We start from the raw sequence: 24,408 nt of genomic DNA, 5'->3' as shown, positions 1-24,408 counted from the left end.
GACCCTGGATCCACCACTTTCTAATCGAGACACCTGGGCGTCAGAACTCCTGTATCTATCACTGAAACAAGGGCTCCTAGGGTTGTTGCGATGTTCAACGGCTCCGTGGTGCCCGGGTGCTCAGTCAATGGCAGCCGCAGCAATTCTCCTTTCAGGGCTGTCCAGCCACCTCCCTGGGGTAACAAAGCCTTTCTCAGCGGCGCACATTCCCATCTGTGGGGTAGACAAGGCAGGGGGCCTGAGCCAGGGGCTGGAGAACAGATGTGACCTGAAGAGGAGGTAGGTGAAAGTGCTGAGCCCAACCCCCACGCCGCAGCAGGAGTTAGAGAACTGTTGAATTCCGCTTACAAACACTTGCTCAAATTCGGGAGGAGGCGTGGTATCTAAGAGTTGCCCAGGATTTTTGCATCCTCGCCGCCCTTGGACAACAACAAAATGTAGGAGCTGGAGGAATTAAATCCAGGACTGAGTTTGAAGGGAAGGGTCACTAAACGCGGAGGAGGTTTGGCGTTTCCAGAGCGGCTTTCTCGCCAGAAGCCTCTACTGACTCGCCAGAAGCCTCTACTGATAGGAAAAACGTCCCCAAATTGAGAGTGTCGGTCCTCTCTTTTCTTCACGGCCCCTCTCAACGTGTTTGGGACACCCCAGAAAGTCGCAGCCCTCTTGGCTCATCCTCTGATGCCCTATTCCACTCATTCCATTCTCAGACCCCGCCCCTGCGTTGCCACCCGCAACCTCGGCGCAGCCCGAGCCCAGGGTAGGGGCCTCGGAACGCCGGGAATGTTCCTAACCCTTGAGGAGGATCAACAGTCCTAGATAAACCGGGACTCATCCGGGCCAGGAAGACTCAGGCACAAGGTCCGCTTCGGGCCGCGCCGTCGGAGCAGCGGGAGCGGCCCCGCCCGCCCAGCGCGCGGAGCGGCCGAGCGGGGACTACAAATCCCGGCGTGCCCTGCGCGCGCTCCCCCCTGGGGTTCCGGATGGTGAGCAGCGAAGGTAAGGCGAGCTCGCAGAGGCAGCGGCGGCGGCGGTGGAGACGGAGAGAAGCAGGCAGGCAGGCAGGGCGAGGGCGAGAGACGGAGGGAGGGAGCGAGCGAGGCAGACCAGACAGACAGACAGGCGGGCGGGCGGGCAGAGCGAGCCACCCGCCAGGCTGCGCTCAGCCCCGCTCGCAGCGGAGAGAGCAGAAGGCAGGAGGAGGGAGGGGAGGAGGGAGGAGGGAGGGAGAGAGGGAATCCAGCTACCACCACCCAAAGCCAGCGTCTGCTTTCTGTCCTCATTTCCTTTTCCCACCCAGCTCGGAGAGCAGAGAAAGGCAGAGAGAGCGAGAAATAGAGACAGGCAGACAAACAGACAGACAGACAGAGCGGGAGGGAGGAGGGCGGCGGAGGAGGAGCAGGAGGACTACGCGGGGCGCCTTCCCTCCCAGGTTTGCAATTGGGGGGGTTGGGGGCGGGGGTGTCCAGGGCTGTGAGAGTGTGTGCGCGACTGGGGGAGCGAGTGGGGCTCAGATAGCGAAGGAGTGATCGTGGTGGGGGGGCGCCGCGGGAGCGGGGGGCCGTGTCCAGCAGAGTTAGCGGCGGAGAATGTGAGCCGAGGCGCGAGCCATGCTGTCAGCGACGGCAGGCGGCTCAGGGCTCCTCTACGACTCCTCTTCCCAGCAGCCGGGCGCCCGCGTCGCTGTCGCTGGCGGAAGATAGACGCCCCCCGAAACCCCTCGCCTGGCTCGGACCCACGGAGCCGGCAGCCCAGCACTCCGGTAAGTAGCGCCTCCTGCCCAGCTCTAGTCGCCGCTGGGGACCGGCCGGCCAGGCTCTTTTGTGCAGCGCACTGAGGGGGGGCCCAGCGCCCCCAGTCCGGTCCGCCGGACCCCGTGGCTGCGGTGCCCGCGGTGCGATCGGTCTTTGTTTCCACCGGGGCCCGCGGCTCGGCTGGGCTCGGCTCGAAGCCTGGCAGGCAGCGCCGGGAAGGGGGAGGGGGAGGTGGACGGGGAGGGGGGGGCGGGGAGGGGGGGTTCTCGGGTTTCCTGGCCGCCCCGCGGCTCCCCCGGCTCGGGGGCGAGGTGCGCGCCCAGCGCTGCCGCGCACCCCCTCCTCCTTCCCCCTCCCTCCGCCTTTGGATTTAAAACTGCAATTTGCTCTCCAGCTTGCTGAGAATGTGGGGGGGTGGGATGTAGGGGGACCGTGGGAGCGGAGAACAAGGCTGGATTTTAGGATAGACGCTGGGAAAAGGGGAGACTGCGGAGGGAGGCGCCCCTCCCCTCCAGCCCCCAAATCCCAAGGTTCCGCTGGCGCTCTGGGAGTTGAGGGGCGGGGACCTAATGACCCAGAGGGGGTGTGGGGCGGAGGAGGGATTTGGGGGCGGCCTGGCCAGAGGGGTTGGGCCGCGTGCCCGGTTACCTGGCGAACAAAGTCGGCTCACTTTTGCATAAATAAATAAATAATAGCCTATCAATACGTTTCCTCTAGGGCTCTGATTGAATCGGCCCCCTCTTCCCCAGGGGGTGGGGTGCTGAGTGACAGCTGTCAGCCCCCTAGGTCGGGAGCTGGGGTGAGCTGCTGAATCTCTGCTTTCTGGCTGAGGGCGCCTTCCCCGGCTGGGTCTGGGTCCCCGGGCAGAGCCAGAGGGGCAGGGGGCTGGCTCTGAGTCTAGGAAATAACCTTGTTTCCTGTTCTACAGGAAAAGGGACAGCAACCCAGAGTTTGGGGGCTGGGGATGAGAACTGATGGGAGCTGGGGGGAGGGTTCCCCAGCAGCCTGACCCCCCAGCCTCCTGCCAGGCAAAGGGGCCAGCTGAGGGAGGAAGGATGTGGGCCTTGCTGGCCGGAGGCGGGAGCTGGGGCTGTCCCTGAGGCGGGCAGCGGGCACAGATCGCACAGAGCAGGAGGAGGGAGAGAAGCGGGGGCGGGAATTCTCTACCGCAGACCCTAGGGGCCAGGGCCAGATGTGGAGGGGTGGGGAGTCTCCCCTCCCTCCCAGCTTGGGGGCCCTGGGGCTGGGCTGGGAGGGGCTGAGGCTGGTGCCCTCGGTTCTGCACCAGTGCCTGACTGGCAGGGCCAGCTGAATTTGGGCCCAGGCGTCACCCTGGGAGGCAGGGCTGGGCTGCACCAGCCTGGTCCCTGAGCACAAGGAGGGACCCTTGGGGGGCCTGTGCCTGTCTGGCTGGGCAGGCGTTTCCCGCTGGACCAGTTGGTGTCAGGCGGGACTTGGCCCCAGCTCCCTGGGCTGAGCTCAGGGTGTGAGGACAAGCTTTGCCTCCGGGTCAGGGTGGCCACATTCTGTCCGCTCTTGCTGTTGCCGCTGGCAGGGAAGGGGCATGAGCCCAGGCCTGGGCAGAGTCCTGCCAGGGGCATTTGGGGTGTTTCTATTGTTGACTTGTTCCTGTTCAGCGTGGCCCGGTGTGTATGGCTGTGTGAGCCAGGGCTGTAAGTGAAAGATTACCAGTCTGTCCACCCGCCTCCCAGCATGGGAGGAGCAGGCAGGCTCGGTTGCGGTGGTCAGCTGTGGAGGGACCCTCGAGGTAGCGCGTGCATGCCACTTGTTATCTCCTTCCTTTGAGCAGACACATATTTATTTTTATAGTAATGGAAAATCAAACTGGATAGTAAGTTGAATTCATCCCCCCCCCCCGCCCCCGTGTCAATAGTTGGAGCAACCCCCAGAGACTGATGAACTTCTGGTCCCAGAGCTGCCACCTTCAGAGGTGGCAATGACTAGTGAGGGTATGAGCTTTGGGAGTCTGTGGGCATCAACCCAAACCAGTGACTCATCTCCCACTTGGTCTGGCATTGGAGCAGGTGCCCAGGTAGGGCAGACATTACCCCCTCCCCAGGCATCCCCAGGGTGCAGTTTGACCATTCTGTCACCTCCCTGGCCAGTGCCTAAGTTGTGCCTAAGCCCTCAGGGGACATTCCCCTGGTGGGCTTTCTTCCCCGCCTGGGCTCCAGGCCCACGTGCTGATATTTATTTTCTGTACTAAAATCCATTTTTAATGCCGTTACTTTTGAAATAATATAGAGAGAAACAAATGTGATGTGTTTAAGTTGCCCTCTGTGAGTTTTTAATGTGATCTATGGCGGAGGTACTGATGGAAAGAGCGGCTGGGCTTGGAGAAGTCTGTTGTCAGAGGGAAAGAGAGTTTGCTGTTATTATGGTGGTTGGGTTGGGGGGGTCTGGAACAAGGTTGTGGGGCCAGGGAGCCCCTGACACCCCCGGGTAATGTCGATGAACAGTTAGTTTCTCGGTTTTAATGTGTAAGCCTCCGAGGATTATATTATATTATTCCCCAGCCCAACTGATGGGGCCTTTGGTGATGGGGGGGCAACACTCCGTCCCCCCCCCCATGTGCATAGATATTGGCAGGAAGAAGACTCTTGCTTGCTGAGTTAAACAGAGGTATACAGTAGGGAGGTTAGACTTGGATTCTGGAAGATGTTAAGGGGTGGGGGCTCCACCTGATTGTGACTGGGGGGCAGACTGTTTCTGGTGGAAGACAGTTGGAGTGGGTACACTGGTAGAACCCCTGAGGAGGTGCCAGCCTCAAGCATGCCTCTGTACCCCGTTGGACAGGGCTTTCCTTCTAGCAAACCTTGATTTTGGTTATTTCCTCTCCTTGCTCGGTACCACCCCCAGGTCTGCTTGTGTGCCTGTGCTTGTGTGCAAGTGTGCTCGTGTGCAAGTGTGCCTGTGTGTGTGTGTGCTTGCGTGTGTGTGTATGGGGGGGGGTGGGGAGTTTGAGCAAGCTCCATGTCTTCTGCCAGACTCTCAAGACCAGGGGGTGCCATGCCTGTGTACCAGATGCCCTGGCCCTTCTGGTCTGGCTGGGTGAGGTCAAGCAGATGCACTATTATGGGATGGAGCCAAGCTCTGTCTCTGGCGGCTGGAATCTCTTGGGACACAGAGAAGGGGCAAAGCCTAGGTGTGGTGGAGCTGGGGACTGCTAGTTAAAGCAAGGGTGATATTGTTGCTAATGCCAGCAGATGGGCCCCCCAGGGAGACAGAGTGGGGTGGGGGAGGAGACCCAGACAGCCACATGCTGCTGGAGAGGGAAAGATAGAGGCCATAGCCATTGTAGAGAGTGAGAGAGAAAATAGGCAAGGAATGCCGGGATCTGACAGCTCAGTGGTGGGCCCCAGGAACCTCAGAGGGCCTAGGCATAGTCCCACTCACTGTCTAGATGGAGCCAGACTCAGGCACTGAGGGCTCCGGGCCATGATTGAGTGCTAGGGTTGTTTTTTGGTGGAAAGATAAGCACAGATGTCTCTGGGAAGTGGGGAGGACAGGTAGGAAAAAGAAAAGGGAAGAATCCCACAGGATGGGGTGTGGGTTTCCAGGGGTCTGGACTTATGCTTCCAGTCAGGGCAGCTTTTCCTCTCTGTCCTTCTCAGGTGTCTGGGAACCAAGCTAAGTTCTTGGGACCTGTGGGCGGGGCCTGGGCTCAGTGGAACACTCCACAGGTTGGCAGGTACCCTGTAATAAGAGACACCCATGTTATAAAAGTGGGGCACGTTAGCACCCCAAAGGTGTGTGTCATCATCCATTGGCATCCCCTCCCCTCCCGCTTGACAGGAGGAATCCAAATCTAGAGAGGGGAGCCACGGATAACTGTGGCAACCCAGCGGCTTGTGCACTACCTCACTGTAGCTGGAGAACTGGATCAGCAGCAGGGGGCCTCCTCGGCACAGAGGGGGGCTGGAGCCTGGGGAGAAGAGCAAGCAGGCACCCTTGTGGCCAGAGCCCCCTCAGGGGAGGGGGAGGCACTGCTGCCAGGAGAGTGAGGGAGGGAGGGGAAACAGTGAGTCAGGCTTCCAAGAGCTGAGGATATGAGAGCCAGAGCTTGGAGGGAGAGGGCAGGGAGGGCTGCTCTGAAGGGGGAGAGGGAGTGAGCCCAGCCAGGGGCAAGGAGAGCCGTGGAGGGAGACAGCCAGCCCCTGGCCCCAGCCCAGTGGCACTGCAGGGTGCAGTCAGTGTGGACTTTGCCTGAGGTGGGTCAGGAAGGAGCTGTGCATCTCTTTCTCTGATCAGTCTCATTGGATCTGACCCCAGGCTCCCAAGAGGATGATAGTGTTTTCCCATCCCTTCCTCTTGCTCCTTGGTTTTTCTGTTGATTGTGGGACTTGAACTCTGAGCTATTGGAGGAGGGAGTGAGCACAGCAGCCTGGAAGAATGTTGGGAGGTGCTGGGGCACTGTTGGAGCCTGCTGGGAATGCAAGGTAGGCAGCAGATCTCTGGGTGTGTGCCACGGCAGTAAGGTCTAGCATGTGGGCAGTGCCACTAAGATCCTGTGTCTGGATGTGCATATGTTGTGGTTGCTTCCGGTTTGTCAGTGGTGAGCGGTGGATAAGTGGCTTTGTGTCTCTCAGGATGGTCAGTGCCTAGACTGCCCCAGGGTTCACACATGACCCCCAGCCACCCTTTGCTTGTTTCTGGAGAGATACTGGTGTGCCTCCCCCTCACCCCATATCCCTGTGGGTAGACAGGAGGTAGAAATGGCCTCATGGAGCTGACAGGAACTGCCAGTATAGCCCCTAGTGCCTGGAGTTGGGAGGGGTCCCCAGAGACCGCCTGGAAAGGAGGAGGAAAAGAGCCCCTCCTGCCCAGCTGACAGGAAGCCCTGGCTCCCAGCCCCTCCTTCCCTTCAGGCCTAGCCTTTCCCCCTCCCAGGATCCCTGTGTCTCTCCCATTGGCTAGGACATAAGGAAGGTGGACACTGAGGAGCCCTCTCCTATAGGGCCTGACTTTGGGGAGAATAGTGAAGTTGGGGTAAAGGGAGATCCCTGCTAAACCATGTATGAACTCAGCTGCAGATAAAGCCCTGCTCTCAGGTTCCTCTCTGCTCTGGGGTCCTTGGCCTGGAAGCCTAGGGGAGGGGCCGCTTGCTTCTGCAGCTGCCTGGCCTCAACTCCCAGCATCTCCCAGATGCGACTGAAGCCAGAAGCTGCAGGTCTCGACCCCCTCCCATCCTGAGCCAGAAGAGGCCTTTGCTGACCTAGAGGAGGTTAAGAAAGAGAGAGAGTGGGTCCCTTTAGAAGGACTAGCACAGACAGATGGGTGGTAGAACAGATGGACAGGGACACCCACGCACAGACAGACCGAGAGAGACGGACAGATGGACTGGGACAGGGAGAGATGGACAGACAGAGGTGCTGACAGAGAGAGGAGTCAGAAAGATGGAAAGTCTGAAGAGACACAGGGTAAGCGAAAAGATGGGGAGAGACTGAGAAACAGGAAGAGATAAAGCAAGGGGGAAACCCGGGAGGTGGGGGGAGAGGAGAGACACACACACTGAGGGACTGACTGGAGGCTACAAACCACAAACAGGAATTTGATGAGAATCTGGAAGGTGTTTTCTGCCTCCTCCTTCCCCAAACCCCCAGGCCAGCCAGCCAAGTCCATTCCTTCCACCCCCGGCTCAGTTTCCAGCTGCTAAAAGAGGTCAGGGAGAGAGAGAGAGGGAGAGAGCCAAGCCTTGTAGAGCCCCTTTTTTTCTGCTCTTCTGTTGGGAGGGGGATTGCTGAGAAGGTTCCCTGGCCCCTACTCCAGCATAGAAATGTATGGCTTTCTTATCTCTCATAAAAGGTTTCTTCGTGCTCACCCCTCACTGGAGGGCATCTCCTTTGTGTGAGTGGACCCTGTGACTCCCACCTGTACACATTTTGTGACTTGGCACTTCACCCTCCGTCCATTCTGTCTCTTACCATGTAACAGATAGCACGCCTGTGCCTCCTGAGCTATCCAGGTGGTGACACACAGGCCTATTGTGAGGTCTTGGATGTGTTATCACAAACTCAAAACTCTGACACATACAGTGAGAGTCATACCTGAGCAGAAAAGACCCCAACTCTGACCCTGCTGGTAGAGGGTCTACTCAAGGGGTAGAAGCTCTCAAGGAAGACAAGGCAATAGTCTGGGCACAGAGGTGCTATGGAGGATTGGAGAGTGGGAAAAGCTACCTGAGAATTGGTAAGGGTGTGTGTGTATACAAACATGAACATGTATGAGTCTGTCATGGAGTATGTGAGAAAGACTGAGCACCTGTGACATGGGGTCTGGGTGTAACAGTGTGTGTGTGTGTGTGTGTGTGTGTGTGTCTGTCTGTCTGTCAGAGAGAGAGAGAACTGCTTGGCAGTCATCAATGTGGATGCATGTTTTTGAGATTGGTGTGTGTAAAGAAAAAGAAAAACTGGGCAGTGATTGAGCATTTTCCAGACATACATAAGACCTCAGGGTTCAATCGCTGGTATTACCAGAAGAAGGAAAAAGAAAGAAACCTTGACTTTAGGTTACCTTGACAAGATGACACGTGGGCTGTGCTGGGTTTTACAGAGATGAGTAGCTAGATACAGTGTGTACATATATATATATTATATATGTACGTATGCATGTATGTATGTATAAAGGTTCAGGGGCCTGAGGACGAGCCACATGTATAAGGGTACATGGTGCACATTGTACGTGGAAGTGTGTGGGTGTTTGTCTCAACTAGGGACTGTGCATAGGTGCGCGCAGCTGCGGGTACCAGGCTGTGCCTGTTGTCCTGGTTTGGGTGGGTGTTTTTCAAGACCTCGGTGCTACCAGAATAGGAACTATCAGCATAAAACCATGACAAGGGCTACCATGGGGCTTGCAGCTGGGGACTGCCCCACACAGACAGCCCAAGGACAGACATGCCTGCCCCTGTCCTTCTGCTTCTTCCTGCCTGGTGGCAGCGGTTTTCAAAGGAACCTCCGTAAGGACTGTTTCTGTGTCGTTCTCCCCACCCCCAGCCAGTGCCTCTTCAAACATAGTGACACCCTTCAGGCAGCGCTCTAGAAGCTTCTGCCTGGACCATCTGAAGGCAGGTGGGTGGGTGGGCTGAGTTCATTGTTGCCCCCCAAGGACAGAGGAGGTAGCTCTCATCCTGGGGCCTAGGCACAAATGGAGACAGATGGACCTGCCTATCTCAACAATGTGGTCCTAGTACAGGTACCCCACAGCAGAAGGTTTCTGGGGGGGTAGTCCTCAGGTAAACCCCTGAGCAAAGGCTAGGACTCTGCCTTTCATCTTCATAGAGACCTATTCCCTTCCTCTCACCATACAGCCCCCCAACAGCTCTCTAAGCCCCCTGACTCCTCCAGCACCTCAAAAACATACAAGTGCCCCACATATATGCTTACTGCTTCAACAACTGCAGATGACTGCTAAACACACCTACAAACACACAGCCCCAACACGTCTACAGACAACCACCCAACACCAACACCTCCTTGACATCCAACTGTCTCACAAGCGCACAGCCAACACACCCCCAAATACAAACACCATGCAGCTAACCGTGTAAGCTGCAACACCTCCCCAAACACTGGGAGCCTAGTTATAATCCGGATACCCTCCTACACATGTGCTTTATAACCCCAGCATCTCTGATATCAAGGACCCATCCTTGCCCTCCCAGTGTGTGATGTAGTTCTCAGGCCTCTGGCACCTCCCCAGATATAACCGCCATATCCTAATACGGTAGCTCCTGCCACACTCTCAGACCCACGGCCCCTCTTTAGTCCCGTCACCTCCACATCCAGCCCCGGTTAAAATCACTGTAACCTGTCCAGAAGCATCGCTTCCTTTTTTTTTCCCAAACGCAGTGCAGTCCCAGCACTTAACCGAACCCCAATTTTTATGACTCCCAGACACCCCAACACACAGCGTCTACCACATTCCCGAGTACACCAGAGCTTTCTCCAACCCCAACACTTCACACTTCACTAGGTACACCCAAGAATTGCTTACAGTCCTCATACCTTCCCACATGCATAGACTCCACACCCAGCATTTCCCCTCACACAAACATTTACCCCACGCTAAAGCCTGACAGCCCCGCACCCCCACCTTTTCACCTAAGTCCCCTCCAACACATACATGCACGCCACGCACACACAGTCAAGGCTCCTTATGTCCACCTTCATCTCAAACTCAGACATACCTTCAAAGGGCCTCATAGCTTCTAATCCCTTCCCCAGCATGCATGTGCATGCGTTCACACATGTGCATGCATCCACACTCCCTGTGGGTTTCCACACTTACATAGGCAACCCTGCCTGAGTCCCAGCACCTCCCTAGACTTAGCCTTGCTCCGAGTCTAGGCTCAACCCTGGAAAGGCACAAGGACACTCCTACACCTTTCTCCAAACACACTCAGCTTGTCTGTGGCATGCACAGCCTTGCCTAGTCACTGCCCTGACCCATTCGCCCCTTTGAGCTCACATGTAGCTTTTCAGCTTCCCCGGCACCCCATGACACCCTGTCACACACCCCGCCTCAGCCTCATGTCTTCTGCAGCCCTCACTCCCACCAGCCACACATTCCAGCACACCCTCCCCCACTCAGCTCCTAACCCCCAGACAGCCTCGCCTTTTCACACGCAGAGCAGAGCGCTCTGTCTACTGCCCGAGCCTCCTCCACTTCCCGAGCCTCCTCTGCCTGGGGAGCCATCTCCACCCCTCACTGCCCCAGGCCTTTCATTCCTGGACAGTGAGGCTGGACATCTGGTTCAAAGCTGCCCCCCAGATCCTGCACTGTGAACACTCTGGCCTAAACTTGGTGGGGGGTGGGGGGTTGAGCCCCTTTTGGGAATAGGCAGAGCCACTTGGCACCTGGTCACCCTGGACTCTCAGCCAAGAACTCTTTGAGTACCTAGCTTTGCCTGGGCTCTGGCATGCATGTTGGGGGTAGGGGAAATTACTCCCATATCTCAACCCTGCCAGGTCCCCCCCCCATACCTGAGAGGGACAGGGCTTCAAGACTTTGGGGGAGAGTGCGGGCTTGATGGGCCCCCACAGATCCAGGCTGTGGGGCTTGGCCTCCCTGGGAGTCAGTTCCTTTACTAGATGCATGATTTTAAACGGAATCTCCACCATCTGTTCCACCCCCTAATTACAGATGCACAGAATCCGCCTTAGAGGGCAGCATGAGGGGAGTGATTTAGAGCCCGAGCTGCCACTGCCTGCTTTAGGGATGGAAAAACTGGGGGGGGGGGTTGTCGGGTATTACAGCCCCCCCCAACTCACTTCTTGGCTGAGGGTCCCTGGTATCTCTTGCTGAGAGAAGGCTCATAGGGGGCTTCCCTGACCTCCAACTCCTAAAAGAGGAAGCAGTTATATTGCTGTGGGAGGGGTCCCCAAAACATTGCCTAGGTTCCAGTTTAGCAAGACCTAGGTTGTGGACGACGTTAGGCCCTTAAAAAAGATTCAGAGGATACCGTCTCCTGCCTTTGTGCCCTTGGGAGCCACAAGCACTGGCTTGACCAAGCTGTCTGCCCACCCTGGGGGTAGCAGGGATTAGTGAGATAGGGAAGGGAGTGGGAGCTGAGATGGAGCAGCCAGGTTCTGGCACACTAGACATGGGCAGGCAGGCACTTTCAAGTGCTACCAGGTGTGTTTGTACATAGTGCCATCCGCCTGGGGACTGCTGGGTATGCCTGACCCCAGCTGGACCTGGGGTCTGTGGGCTTGGGTCAGCACCAAGCGGGAGAGGGTCCGAGGGATGTAGGACTTGCACCATGAGGATGGGCCCATCTTTGTCCTTGGGCACAAGGGACCTGGGCCCCCGCTTGCTTGGTCGTGGTGCTGCTGGTGGCAGTAGCGCAGCGGCAGTAGGTACACTGCGGTAGACTCCAGAGCATTCCCCGCAGGGAGGAAGGGAGAGAGGTCGGGCTGGGGAATTTTAAAGACTGCTGCAGGCAGGAGGGTCTCGGAACCTTGTGGAGCGGGCAGTCATGCAGAAGTAATCCTATCGCTGCCTGCCTGGAGGAGTGGAGAGGAATGGGGAGGGGGCGCAAGGTTGCGAGGGAGGACAGGCTATTGCCCCTCTGAACCTGCCCCAGCCAGCCCTGAAGGGAACCAGGGTCTCCAAGTCCTTTACTGAGGAAACACCTTGTCTTCATTCTCCCACCATGGCAGGAGCCCCCAGAGGGCCAGTGTCACAGCTGCTGCTCCTCTCTCACCTCAGAGTTTCATAAATAATGCAGCTCAGTGGTGGGAGCCAAACCTGCCCCTAGTCACCTTGGGTCACACAGCGTGGCATCTCTAGCTAGCAGACCTGGAGCAGGGCCCCTCTCCCTTCCAGCCTGCTTCTTTCTTCCTGTGTGAGCCGGAGTCAGAGACCTAGCCACTCTGGGCTGGGACCTTGGCCGAGGAGTATGGAAGAGCCCAGAAACCCCCATCCTTTGGTCCCACCTCTTCGCTTTCACAGGCTAACTGGCAGCCAGCTCAGCCAATCCAGACTGGAGAAGGCTGGCCTGCTCGCCAAAGGCCTCACCTTCTGGCCCCTCCATTTTGCAGATGGAGTAAGCGAGTCCAAGGGCGTAAAGGATGGTCAAGGCCCAGCCAGCAGATGAACCCCTCCTTCCTGCCCCATTCTGCTGTCACTCAGACTCTTCTCAGCCTCAGCTGAGCTGAGAGCAGGGCCTGGGGGGGGGCAGGCGGGGGATGTTTGGGAAAGTGGTTGCGGCTGAGAGGTTGCCATGGCGATACTGCAGGATGCCGAACAGAAGTGGGGGTCCCACAGGGTCTCTGGGGCCCCCAGCTCTACACCTCTGTGGGCTTCCCTTCCCATCTCCTGTCCCCCACCCAGATGCCTGTCAGGCGGCTTCAGTGACAGGCTGGGTGGGTGACAGGTGGTGCAGGTGACGGGCTGGGTGGGTGACAAGCCTGGGTGGGTGACAGGTGGTGCGGGTGTGAGGCAGGCAGGTGACAAGCTGGGTGGTGACGGGGCTCTGTGGATGACAGGCAGGGGGTGTGGTTGGCGAGGGTGCTGTCTTCCTGGCTGGTGGCCTGTTGCAGCCCCCCTACCCTCATGCGTGTGCACACACATAGACGCTGGGCTCAGAGCTTGGGGCTAAGATACTAATGAGGCTTATTACGCATGGAGGGGCAGGTGCCCGGGCTCACTAATGAGAGGCCTTTAACGAATAGGGGAGGCAGCTGGGGGGCTTCCAGGAAATTTGGCTGGCCCTCCCGGTCTGAGGCTCTGGGGGTCCCAACCTGTCTCAAGGAGGTTGGTTTCATTCTCCAGCCACATCTGGATCCTTCCTTACCTTCACCTCTGGCCACTTGGATTTATGTTACTATAGTATTAAGCAGTTAGGAGAGCAGTCCCTGTGGATCAGGCCCTGTGCCAAGCCATATGCCTGCATGAACTCGGCTGGACTCAACAATCCCATGAGGGCTACAACCCCATTTTACAGATGCAAAGTCCGAGATGGAGAGAAGGTATGGGAATTCACACAGCCAGTTAGTGATACAGCCCGGACTTTAGTTCAGGTCACTGCAGCTTGTCCTGACTGACTCTCTCCCAGAGCCTTTATTTCATTGATCCACAAAATGGATATAGGAAGGAGAATAATCATAGGTTTTTAGCAATGACTTGGGTGACTTCAGTCGCTTTCAGTTAGTTGCCTGGGCCACCTCACCCCTTGTGGCCCAGTTTCTGTTGACTCCCTTGCACTGGAGAGAGGGCAGGGCTCAGTGTTGAAGGGGCTGAGCTGAATGGAGAATACCTGGTCTATCAGAGCCACTTCCTGTAGTATGTGGTGGGGCGCAGAGAGGAGTAGAAGCCACCCAAGGTCACACGCCCTGATGAGCTGTAGGGCCTCTCTGGATCCCAGGTCTTTGGGTCTGTTGAAAGGGTGGGGCTTGGAGTGGTGTTGGGCCTGGGAGGCATCTCCTCTTGGGCCCCACCCCACAGCCTAGTTTTCTCCCTGGAGGTTTTGAGCCCCCCAGCTCTTAGGAGGGTGCAGGGTTGTTGGCTGACTCTTTAGGGCCATGCCCCCTCCCATCCATCTGAGTCCCTAGTGTCGGTTAAGCCCCTCCCTTTGGTACCCGCTGGGGCGGAAACTCCCTGGCAACAGCTGATGGATGGGTTAGGGCCTTGACATTGGCCTGGGGCCACAGCACAACCCTGGAGGGACCAGGCTGGGACTGGGGGACTTGGAGGGGAATTTGAGGGAGAAGAATGAGGTTCATAAATCTGGGAGTCTCTGGTTCCTCTTCCACCTTAATCTCTTACCAAACCAGCTTTCTTGCTGCTCGTCCCATGAAGCTGGGGTTGAGAGACCCCACCTGCCCACTGATGGAGGCTCACTGCTCTGACTTCGCACTCATGGGAAAGAGAGGTGCAGCAGCCTTGATGGGCAAAATGAAGAGGCCTCTGAACGGGTGAGAGGGCCTGTGATGGGTGGAGTAGAGGGCTTCATTCCCTCAGTTTCCCCAGCTGGTGCTGCTCAGCTCAGTCCAGAAGGAGAGCTGAGACCAAGAGGATTTCCCAGAGGCAAGACTAGTAAATAGTCTTGGCCTGAGAATCCCCCCAAGTCTTGAGAAGAGAAACACTCCTGCAAGCCCCAGACCTGGAGGTGAGCCTTAGAGCCCAAAGCAGGGTGTGTGCTGAGGTCAGGCTAGGGCGGTGCTTGGTAACTGGCCTGGGAAAGCAGGCTTCAAGGAGGCCAGAGGAAGGGTGGTGGTTTGCCTGGGGGGTGGGGGCTGGGGAGCCATCTTTGGTTGGAAGGCAGGGGGTCTGGCTTTCCCACAGGCCCAGGCAACTGTAGGCTGGAGTGCTGGGGCCCTCCCAACTCCCCAGGGAACCCGTTGCTGCTGGGCCTTGGGGACTCAGGCGTCCTGGCGGGTGAGGGCGGGTCTCCAGCAGGCGCCCTGCCAAACCCTGCAGCCTGCTCACCAGGAATCTTGTTGCTGAGAGATGGAAAATCCCGGCTGGGCCTGCAGCTCATCCCTCCCCTCCGGGAGGAGGAGGGGCTCAAAGATTCCTTCCTGCACACCCCCCCATCTGGGGCAGAGCCCTCCTTGGCAGTGGGTGGGGCTGGGGGGCCCAGGACAGGCCTCTAAGGCCCAGTCACATGTCCTGGAGCCCTGCCCAGTCCACAGTGGGCACCAGGGCACTTTGGAGGCCGAATGAGCCTGTTGCAGCAGAGGAGGGTTAGAGGTGCCAAGGGCCAGAAGGGGCCTGAGTGGGGGCTGGAGTCTGGCCCTGGCCCCACTGGCTCCCCCAGGGTGGAGGGTGAAGAGCTGGTTCTCTCCTTGGACAGGAAGACGAATGATCCTATTATGGGAGGGTGATTTTATTCCACGTGTCACAGAGTCTGAGATTAACTTGCTCACCAGTCTGTGACAAACCCCTCACACCCAACACACACACAGACACACACGTGCAGAGGTAGAGAGACACACACACCCACAGTGTCACAAACACAGATGAGCATTGCTGTGCTACAATACATACAGGGCTCACACGGAGACATGCTCACAGCACACACTCAGGTACACCAAAGCTTTGGACCCAGCAGCTTCAAAATAGTGTGGCCTCCAGAGTAAGGCCACCCGGACCTGCGGATGCAAACAAGCAATCCGAGAGGTCTCTTGCTTCCACGCCTTAAACATGCAGAGTCAAGGACACATGGTACCCCATAGACACAGATAAACTTAGACACACAAAACCAGACACTGCCACCCAGACAGGCAGAGACCAACAGCCACACTCTCAGACAAAGGCCCTAGCTACATACAGACAAAGACAAGTGCAGACACACAGCTGGCAGGGCTTACACAAGCACAGGCGTGCACACCCGGACATAGACAAAGACAAATAAATGCCCAGAGGTTTTGCTGTGGACAGATGTGGAGGCACACGCACATCTGGGCCTCCTTCTCAGTCTCCCTGCTTGGGAACATAGTGATCTGGCACCTGAGAGGCCCTGAGGAATCTTCTGCTCCATGAGCCCCAACCCTTGGCCCCCACCTCTGGCACCAAGCCTGTGGCAAAGGCCATCCCAGCCACACCCTCAGCAAAGCCCTGACATCTCTTAACTTCTATACGGATCATGCTCACGGGATACCATCTTCCCCTGTGAGTCTTATAACAACCCTGCTTCCAGTCTCACCCCGAGTCATGTGGCCCCTGCCTTTGTCTTTCTCGGTCATTTTTCCTTCCGGCAGACATGTACAGCTTCAGTCAGGTACATACAGCATCCTGTGTGTATGCACACACACACAGTTTTCCTCACTCAGATACCTATACAGACCCACAGCCTTCATGGCTTTCTTGCACAGAGTCGCGCCCCCCTCCCCCCGTTTCCTTGCATTTTTACACACAAGTTAATTTACAAATGCAACACACGTGCATCCTCACCTCTTACACACGCATGCATGCGTGCACACTTCCTGAGCCTCCCTTCTCTTTCCTTCCTCTGCCTCTCTCAAACACACCCTCTGCCTGGAGTGAAGCTGTGCTGCAGATCTGGCTGGTGTGCAGCGTGTGTCCTTGGCCTTCCTAGCCTCAGTCTCTCCTCCACCTCCGGCCCTGCATACTGTGGCCTTGAATTCTTTTGTCTTCTTTTTCTGTCTAGTCAACAAGTGTGTGCGGGCATTGCTCGGAGCGGTTGTTTGTGGGTGAAGCCCCAGGGAGACTGATAACAAAGACAGGCGTAGGTTCTTTTCTCAGTCCCAAATTTTGTGACCAACTTGGCTGTTGCTTCTCTCTTTCCATATGAGATTGGAAGGTGGAAGGTAAGCCTTGATCTTGGCTATCAGGGGGCATGTATGACGTCATAACAGGAACACTGTGGGAAGGGGGTTCTAGCCCGAGGGAAGAGCATGTATAAAACCTGAAGGGAATCAGACTTTGATGGGCCGAGAGAAGGTGGTACAGTTCAAAGAGCCGAGGGGAGCTTCCAGGAGGGAGAAGCCAGGCAGCAGAGAATGATTGCCCTGCTCAGGAAGATGAGTTTTGTCCAGTGAGCCCCAGGAAGACACAGGAAGTCTTTTTTCTTAATATAATATTTATTTAACTTTTATTTTATGTGCACTGGTGCAAAGGTGTCAGAGCCCCTGGAACTGGAGTTACAGACAATTGTGAGCTGCCGTGTGGGTGCTGGGAATTGAACCAGTTTCTTTGGAAAAGCAGTCAGTGCTCTTTGGAAAAGCAGCTCAGCAGGGCTGAGCTCTCTCTCCAGCCCCAATACAGGAAGTCTTTAGCATCAGAATCTGGATTAGATCAGATCATTAGAATGGAAATAAGTAGTTGGAAAAGTTTGGATTGGTTGTTTTGTTTTTGAGATAGGGTTTTACAGCCTGGAACTCACAGAGCTCCTCCTGCCTCTGTGTGAGGTACCACACTTGGCCTTGTTTTGAGACAAGGTCTCATCCTGTCATTCAGGCTAGCCCCGGAATTCACTGTGTAACCCAGGAACTTGCTTCCTGCTTCAGCCTTCTGGGATCATAGGTGTCTTACCTGGGAGGTCTGAGTAGTATAGGCTCGTGGTCTCACCTAGGGCAGCTGGTGCTGGGCTTGTAGCTAGCCAGTTCATAGCCACTACAGTCAGATATCAGTTGGACGTGGTGGAGGATATCAGTCAGTTGAGATCCACTCAGCACCTTCTGAGTGTTGGATACCTCGCCAGGTACTGGGGCAGGCAGTACCATCGGATGACTTTATCAGGCAGACAGTGGAAAGTGCTCAGGCAGGGATAGAGGTCGAGCATCCTGACTGCTTAAAGGAGGCAAGTGTCAGGACCGTGGCTGGCCTGTGGAGTTAGGGGTAAACTGGTAGAATCTGGGCAGGCTGAGGTTGGGGCAGGTAGAGCCATTCATTTTCTGCCATCAGCAGCCAGGGGGCAGGAACTAAGAAGCTGGTGTCCTTCACCCACTGTCGGGTAGACCACAAGGTGAAGGAGCTGTAGCGTGGGGTTATGGGAGAGAAGGGTCAGTGCAGAGCTGGGTTTCACTTAAACTCTACAAGTGTTTGATGGTAACATGAAATGTGGCCATTGAGATTCAGCTTCAGGCCCCACCACATGCTTGCCCTGGCCTCAGTTTCCTCATTTGTGAAATAAGCTGTTATCCTTGTGTGGGAGGAAACTGGCATCGTGTGAGGGCTGAGCGAGCCACCTGGAGTGAACATCTTTGGCTTGGGCTTTGGGCTCGGTGGTGCTTTCTTCTTGAGTATACTGAGAAAATGAAATGAGGGGTCTCCAAAGAGGAATTTTAGGCACCCCGAAGAGAGGCCAGAGCCTCGCATAGAAGACAGAGGTCTTTCTAAAGTCTGAATCTGAGCCCTACAAGGGACCCAAAAGAGGGCCTCTGTCCCTCTTCCATCCTGCCCTAACTTGTATGGCAGTGGAGATGGGCCATGTGCCCAGGAGGACACAGTGTCTAATGTCTGACCTGGGCTGAGTCAGGGCCCTTCCTCCATTGACAGAGGGGCAAGGTTCAGGAATACAGTTCATGGAGTCCTCTGGGGGTAAAGAGCCAGGTGCCAATTGGGGTATCAGAGGCAGGTGAATGCCTTCGGGCAGGTATGCTCTGTCATGATCTTTAGGATTGCCAGGGGTTGTGATGTGAGGCAAGTGGTCTGCCACACATCCCCTCTCAGCTGCCCTGGATCAGGCTGTGAAGGACCTCTTTAAGGATCTCACCTGTGAGGTGGGGCTGGTAGAGAATTAATTTCCTGTGCTATTTTAATTTTGCTGTATTTAATTTGCTGTTTATTTTAATTAATTAACAGAGTTAATCTCTTATTCTAACTTGCTGCCACTAGCCCCACTGCCTTTCAGAGGGGTAGAAGGCCTGGCCAGGTGATGTTTGGTTACTGTGGTAGAAAAGGAACGCTCTGGGGAGTAGGTCCCTCCCTTTACCTCTACCTCTCCCATCACGGGGTTTCCCCACAGCCCCTGCTTCTTCCCCAAGGGATGTTTGCCCCTTTTCTCTCTCCAAGATTGGCTTCAGCCCTTCATCTATGGTAGTTGTGGCCTTGAGAAGCCTGACTTGAACCCCCGCCTGTTTCAGTGTTATCCAGTAGTGAGAGGGAACTTGCATTGGGTGGTATTTCAAGGCTGTTGGAGAGCTTTTGGGGCAGGAGGATGTCAGTTTTTGCTGACAGCTCTCAGTCCTATTCGGTGCTGGGATGACATGCTCGTTGTGTGGTCAGGCTTTGAAGTCACCAGCATGACAGAACACCTGTGACACATGCATGGATATGACCTCAGTTATCACTGGTAGGGGACAGGATTACTCCTGGTCAGTATGAAGAAGGCGAGGCCTCTGAGGGGCTTGCCTGAGGGCACACAGCAACTCCGGGAAGCAAGGCCTGGACAGGCAGCAAACCATCCTGGTGGAAAGGGCTAACAACAGTTGGAGAACTCGCAGGGATTAGAGTGGGAGGATAAGGCCAGGAAATGGGGTCCACTGGCTTGGGAGGATGCGGGGTTAGGGAGTAGGTCCCTGTCACAGAGCTCCCCCAAGGGTAAGGTTTCTGCCACTGCTCAGTTTCCCTGAGCTCTTCACTTGCCTGTTTGGATCTGAGGTGCTCTGTGGCCGACCACAGGAGGCCTTCCTTCCATGGCAGGGTGGCTCATTCCTACTTTTGTTAAGTACTTTTTTTTCCCTGGTGTGGAGAATTGAACCGAGTGCCTCACGCACACTGAGCACATGCTGTTCCACTGAGCTGCTCCCACACCCGCAACTTAGCAAACACTGAGAATTTTACAAGTAATCGCCATTGCCTCTGTTGTCCTTGTTTTACACACTTCCACCCATGGCCTCTGCTTTACTTCTCTTCCTTTGGTTTTTCAAGATAGGGTGTCTCCATACAGCTCTGGCTGTCCTGGAACTCAGTCTGTAGACGTGGCTGGCCTTGAACTCACAGAGATCCGCCTGAGTCTAATCTCCCAAGTGCTGGGATAAGAGAGGTATGTGCCACCACCACTTAGCTTCTTCTTTTCTTTTCTAATTTTATGTGCATTGGTGTTTTGCCTGCATGTATGTCTGTGTAAGGCTTTTGGATCTCCTGGAACTGGAGTTACAGTCGTGAGCTGCCATGTGGTTGCTGGGAATTGAACCCAGGTTCTCTGGAAGAGCCGTCAATGCTCTTAACCATAACCACTATGACATCTCCAGCCAGGTTTTACTTCTTTCAGTTAACTGTGGTCATTTGGAGTAAAAAACTATTAATAGGAAGATTCCTGAAGCAAACAACTAATAAGTTTTAAGTACTTTTGTTACAGTTAGTATATATTGTAAGCATTCAACTATATTGTTGCTAATCTCTTAGGGTGAGTGATTGATAAACTTAACTTGAAAACATAGTATCCATGGGGGTTGCTATTTGACAGTCTCAGGCATTCACCTGGGCATATCTCGGTAACTTACCTCCCAGATGAGGGGGAGCTCCTATATCAACAGAAGCAGGGCTTAGAGAGCTACAGGACTTGCCCAAGGTCCTACAAGCTAGTACTTTTGAATTTGGGATTCTGGGATTGGTTCTCATTTTGAACCACCATATTATCTCCTCCATCCCCTCCCCTCCATGGTGCTTAGGTTAGGGAATGGGAGAAGAAAAGGTGTCTTTGGGAAGCCTCCTGACTAAGTTAAAAGGCAGACTCTTCACCAACTCAAATATCTGAAAGGGCAGAGAGAGCCTACAAATCAAGGTGGGGCGGGGATGGGGGACTGGTCACAGATGGTCACAGGTATAGATAGCAGCAGGTGTCCCCGCTAGGGATCCTTTGTGGACATGGCCCCACTGCTACTGGAAGGGGTCATGGGAGAACTGGCTGGCCTTGGACAGCTTGGGTCACACAATGAGAGGGGAAAAAAATCTCAGCTGGGCAGTGGTGGCGCACGCCTTTAATTCCAGCATTCGGGAGACAGAGGCAGGTGAATCTTTTCATTTGGGGTCAGCCTGGTCTACAGAGCTAGTTCCAGGACAGCCAGGGCTGTAACACAGAGAAACCCTGTCTCGAAAAACAAAACAAAAATCTCAAATGCCAACAAGTGTGTAGTTGAGAGTTTAGATCTGGATCCTGTAACTTCAGTTCCTTGACTTCTGTTTGAGCCTCGGTTTCCTCCTTTGTCAAGAGGAAGTGATTACAGGGCTGATGTTTTAGGGTTTATTGGGGTCAGTGATGTCAAATACAAAGGGTTGGGCTCCAAAGCAGAGGTCAGCGCGTGTCTGATGTTCAGATTCAGTTCCAGGAGTCCTACCCCAGAGCAGAGTAGGTGGACATAGCAGGGAGTGGGTGGGTTGTGGCAGACCCAGTACTGGAATCAGACAGCCTGGTTTTAAATCACATTCATGTGGTTAGAGAGATGGCTCAGAGACTGAGTCTTCAAGAGCGCACATTCCTCTTCCAGAGGACCCAAGTTCAATTCACAGTCCCCATGTTGGGTAGCTCACAGTCATCTGCAACACCAGATCCAGGGGATCCAACACCACCTCCTGGCCTCTGAAGGCATCCACGTACATGACACACACATACACAGAAATAAAAACAGAATCTTTAAATCCTACTCATGGTACGTGCATGGCCTTGACTGTCAGTAAAATGGATGTTAATGGTAGCTCTCCCCACCTTACAGGGTATGGTGAGGTTTTACTTAATTAATTAAGCAAGTAGCACAAAGAGTCGGCTGGGTACAAGTTTCCAACCACTACAGATAGTAAGGGACTGAACATTTCAGCTGTCTTCTTTCCATCATAATCTGGAAAGAAGCGTGTGTAGGGGCTGTTCAGAAAGGAGGAATTGAGCAGGCTGAGGCTCTTCGGCTCGAGACGAGCGGCACAATGAAATGTCATCATGTGGGCTGGTGCTCACTGAGCGCTGAGTGTCAGGCACGCGCTCGGAAGGCAGAGCATGTATTATCCTCATTTTGCAGGTAGGAAATGGGTTCCGAGAGGTACAGTGACATCCCCCAAGAAACACAGCCAATCAGAAAGTCACACACGCACATGCACACATATATGAAAGAAAAAAAAAAGAAAGCTAGCTAGTAGGGGTAGGGCTGCCTACCCGCCTCCCTTCCCTTCTCTTCCTTCCCTTCCTTTCCCTTTCTTTGAGACAAGTCTCTCTACATAGTCTTGGCTGTCCTGGAATTCACTATGTAGATCAGGCTGGCCTTAAACTCACAGAAACCTGCTTGCCTCTGCCTCCTAAGTGCTGGGATTAAAGGTGTGCACCACTATATTGGGCTTGGGGCTACATTTCTTAATAAAAAAGATTCAAACTAGTTGGGGGCTGGGGTGGAGGGGTTGATCCAGCAGATGGAGGAAGCCCTGGTCAGCAGAGGGACAGGGATAACAAGGAAGGGATGGAAGAGTGCCTGTGCTTGTGTGTGTGCGCGCAGGAGAGCACAGGCATGCTCATGCTCAAACACGTAAGAGAAAAGGGGAGTATGGGGAGAGACAGAGGGACTTGTTGCGTAGTCCAGGCTGGCCTCAAATTTGAATGTGCTGCAGATAAAAGAAAGTGGAGTCTGGCAGGAATGCCCCATACGACACGTGGGCCTTGAGACAGATGAGCTGGAAATGATGGGGCCCAGAACATTCTAGCTGGGCCCAAGCACTGACCCTAAGGGGGGAATGAGTAGTATGCTTACTTAGAGCTGAGAAGTGGGAGGAAGTGACCCAGTGAAGCAGGGTTGGGAGGATGGTGGCCTCAGGGACATGTGACCATGTGACGGTTGACGGTAAGAGGCTTAGCTAATCACAGCAAAGGAAGTTCAGCACAGCCATTAACAGGGTAGACACCGGAGTCACAGCCTAACCAGGCTGCTTCCTTCCCAGTGTTTTTAAGCACCTGACCCTAGGATGAGATGATCTGCAGCCGTACAGTGCCTGGAACGTGGTCCAGACGTGACTCGCTCATTCATTCCTCAACTAGCCGTGCGTGTTTGGTGCTAGGCTATTCTAGGACACAAAGCAGTAAACAGAGTTGGAGTATTAAAAAAAAAAATACTCTACCCTCAAGCAAATTTACGCAAAGTAAAATAATTCACACAAAGGCAGGTAGAACGTATGGCTTATTAACTGACTAGGCATGGCGGTATATGTCTGTAATCCTAGGAAGGCTAAGGCAAAAGAGTCATGAGTTCAAGGACAACTTGAGCTACATAGTGAGACCCTGTCTCCAAAATAAATGAGAACGTGTGTATATGTGTGTGTGGTTTGTTAGGTGATTATCAGAAGTACCAAGTAAGAAATGAAGCAGGGTATTAGTATATGATTGCAAGGGTGCCTTGGACGTAGGTTTTTGCTTTTTGAAACAAGGGTCTCACTGTGTTGGCCAGGCTGCTGTGGAACTCCTGGGCGCCCTCCTGACTCAGCCTCCTGAGCATCCGGAAGTCTAGGTGCACAGCACTACCCTTAGCACGGATGAGAACTTGAAATAATCTTACAGTTAGAGGCTGTGATGATATTTGGAATTTTTGCAAATTTTAGTAGAACACATCTACACACGCACAGACACAGTTTACAAACAATTTAGCCTTTATAAAGATCGTGTGAAGTGCAGATATTGCTGTCCTTTCTGCAGATGGGGACAATGACACTCACAGGGAAAAGACAGACTTACAGAATTAGTCCTGACTTTGAGGGTAGTGCTATGCCCTTGACTCCCTGAGTCGCTGTGGCAAGGGGACAGAATGGGAGTGGAGAGGACTAGTGAAATCTAAGGTAAGCTAGTATGCAGATGTGGAGCCAAGCTGCATAGTTAGGGCAGTGGCCTACTTCCTGGAGCCAGCAGTGTGGTCAGTATGCCTCAGCCTGGTCTGTTCGGGGTGAGCTGAGAGTGGCTGGACCTAGGAATAACCCGAAGGGCAGAGCAGGGGCAACCTGGTAGGCCTGAGGCACTGGGTGACAGGCCAGCAAGGCAGGATCCGTCCAGAACTGAGTGAGCCTGTGGGTGTGGGTGGTAGTCAGACAGTTGAAAAGGAAGAACTCAGCCCACTGACCAGATGAGAGGGAAGGGGGAGGTGACCAGCGGGGCCCAGCTGGTAGTGCAGGCCACCAAATGTCAACCTGGAGACCTTGGCCTTGCTGATGTATGTCATCAGCAGCAAGGCTAACACACAGAGATTGGGATCTGAGTAAGAGAGCTGGCGCAAGGTAGAAAAGGTTCCTTGAAGACGATGGGGTGGGAAGCCCACCGAGGAACCGCTACAGCTGATCACGTGAGGAGTGGGGAGGGCAGGCCAGGCAGACAGATAGGTGGAAGGAATGAGACCTGAGATGTGATATTCTTGGACTTTGGCTTTGGGTCCTTCCTAGTGCTGGCTACTTTCTTTCTCCTCTGTACCTCTGGTTTCTTATTTAGACTTTTAACTTTTGGGGCTAAGAATCCATTCTGAGAAGGTGACAGAGCTAGGGCCTTCTTTCCAGATAAATATGAGAATGATTTGGTCAGCAGTTTGTGAGGCTATAAACCTGACAAAGTTCATTCATGAGTTAAGCTGGACGGTCAGCCTAAGTGCTGACAGCACCTAGCGCCAAGTGCTCGCTCTGGACCAGGTGCTGCGTGAGGGTTTCTGTCTCACAGGCCTGTTAAAACTGCGCAACAACCCTAAGAAACGGATATCCTTGTATTTGACCTGTTTTG

The 24,408-nt window shown here is 54.7% G+C and overlaps 1 protein-coding gene across 7 annotated transcripts in view; it reads left to right on the top strand.

Annotated features, from left to right (window-relative positions):
* The first annotated feature begins 943 nt into the window (after nt 1–943).
* Ahdc1 (AT-hook DNA binding motif containing 1) overlaps nt 944–24,408 on the top strand; it is a 65,382-nt gene continuing 41,917 nt past the window's right edge. For 2 of the 7 annotated variants that reach the window (XM_087904520.1, XM_087904526.1), the window contains exons 1-2: nt 1,202–1,429; nt 1,665–1,759. The gene's annotated coding sequence lies outside the window, so the exon portion shown is untranslated. Of the gene's footprint in view, nt 997–1,201; nt 1,430–1,661; nt 1,760–19,610; nt 19,726–24,408 lie in introns of those variants that run through there. The other 5 variants (XM_087904524.1, XM_087904525.1, XM_087904522.1 and 2 more) reach the window with 5 other exon arrangements.

The sequence above is a fragment of the Myodes glareolus genome, chromosome 3, assembly GCF_982192425.1.
Source record: "Myodes glareolus chromosome 3, mMyoGla1.1, whole genome shotgun sequence".
Lineage (NCBI taxonomy): Eukaryota > Metazoa > Chordata > Mammalia > Rodentia > Cricetidae > Myodes > Myodes glareolus.
The sequence above is the reverse complement of the archived record's forward strand: the minus strand, read 5'-3'. Positions and strand labels throughout refer to the sequence as shown.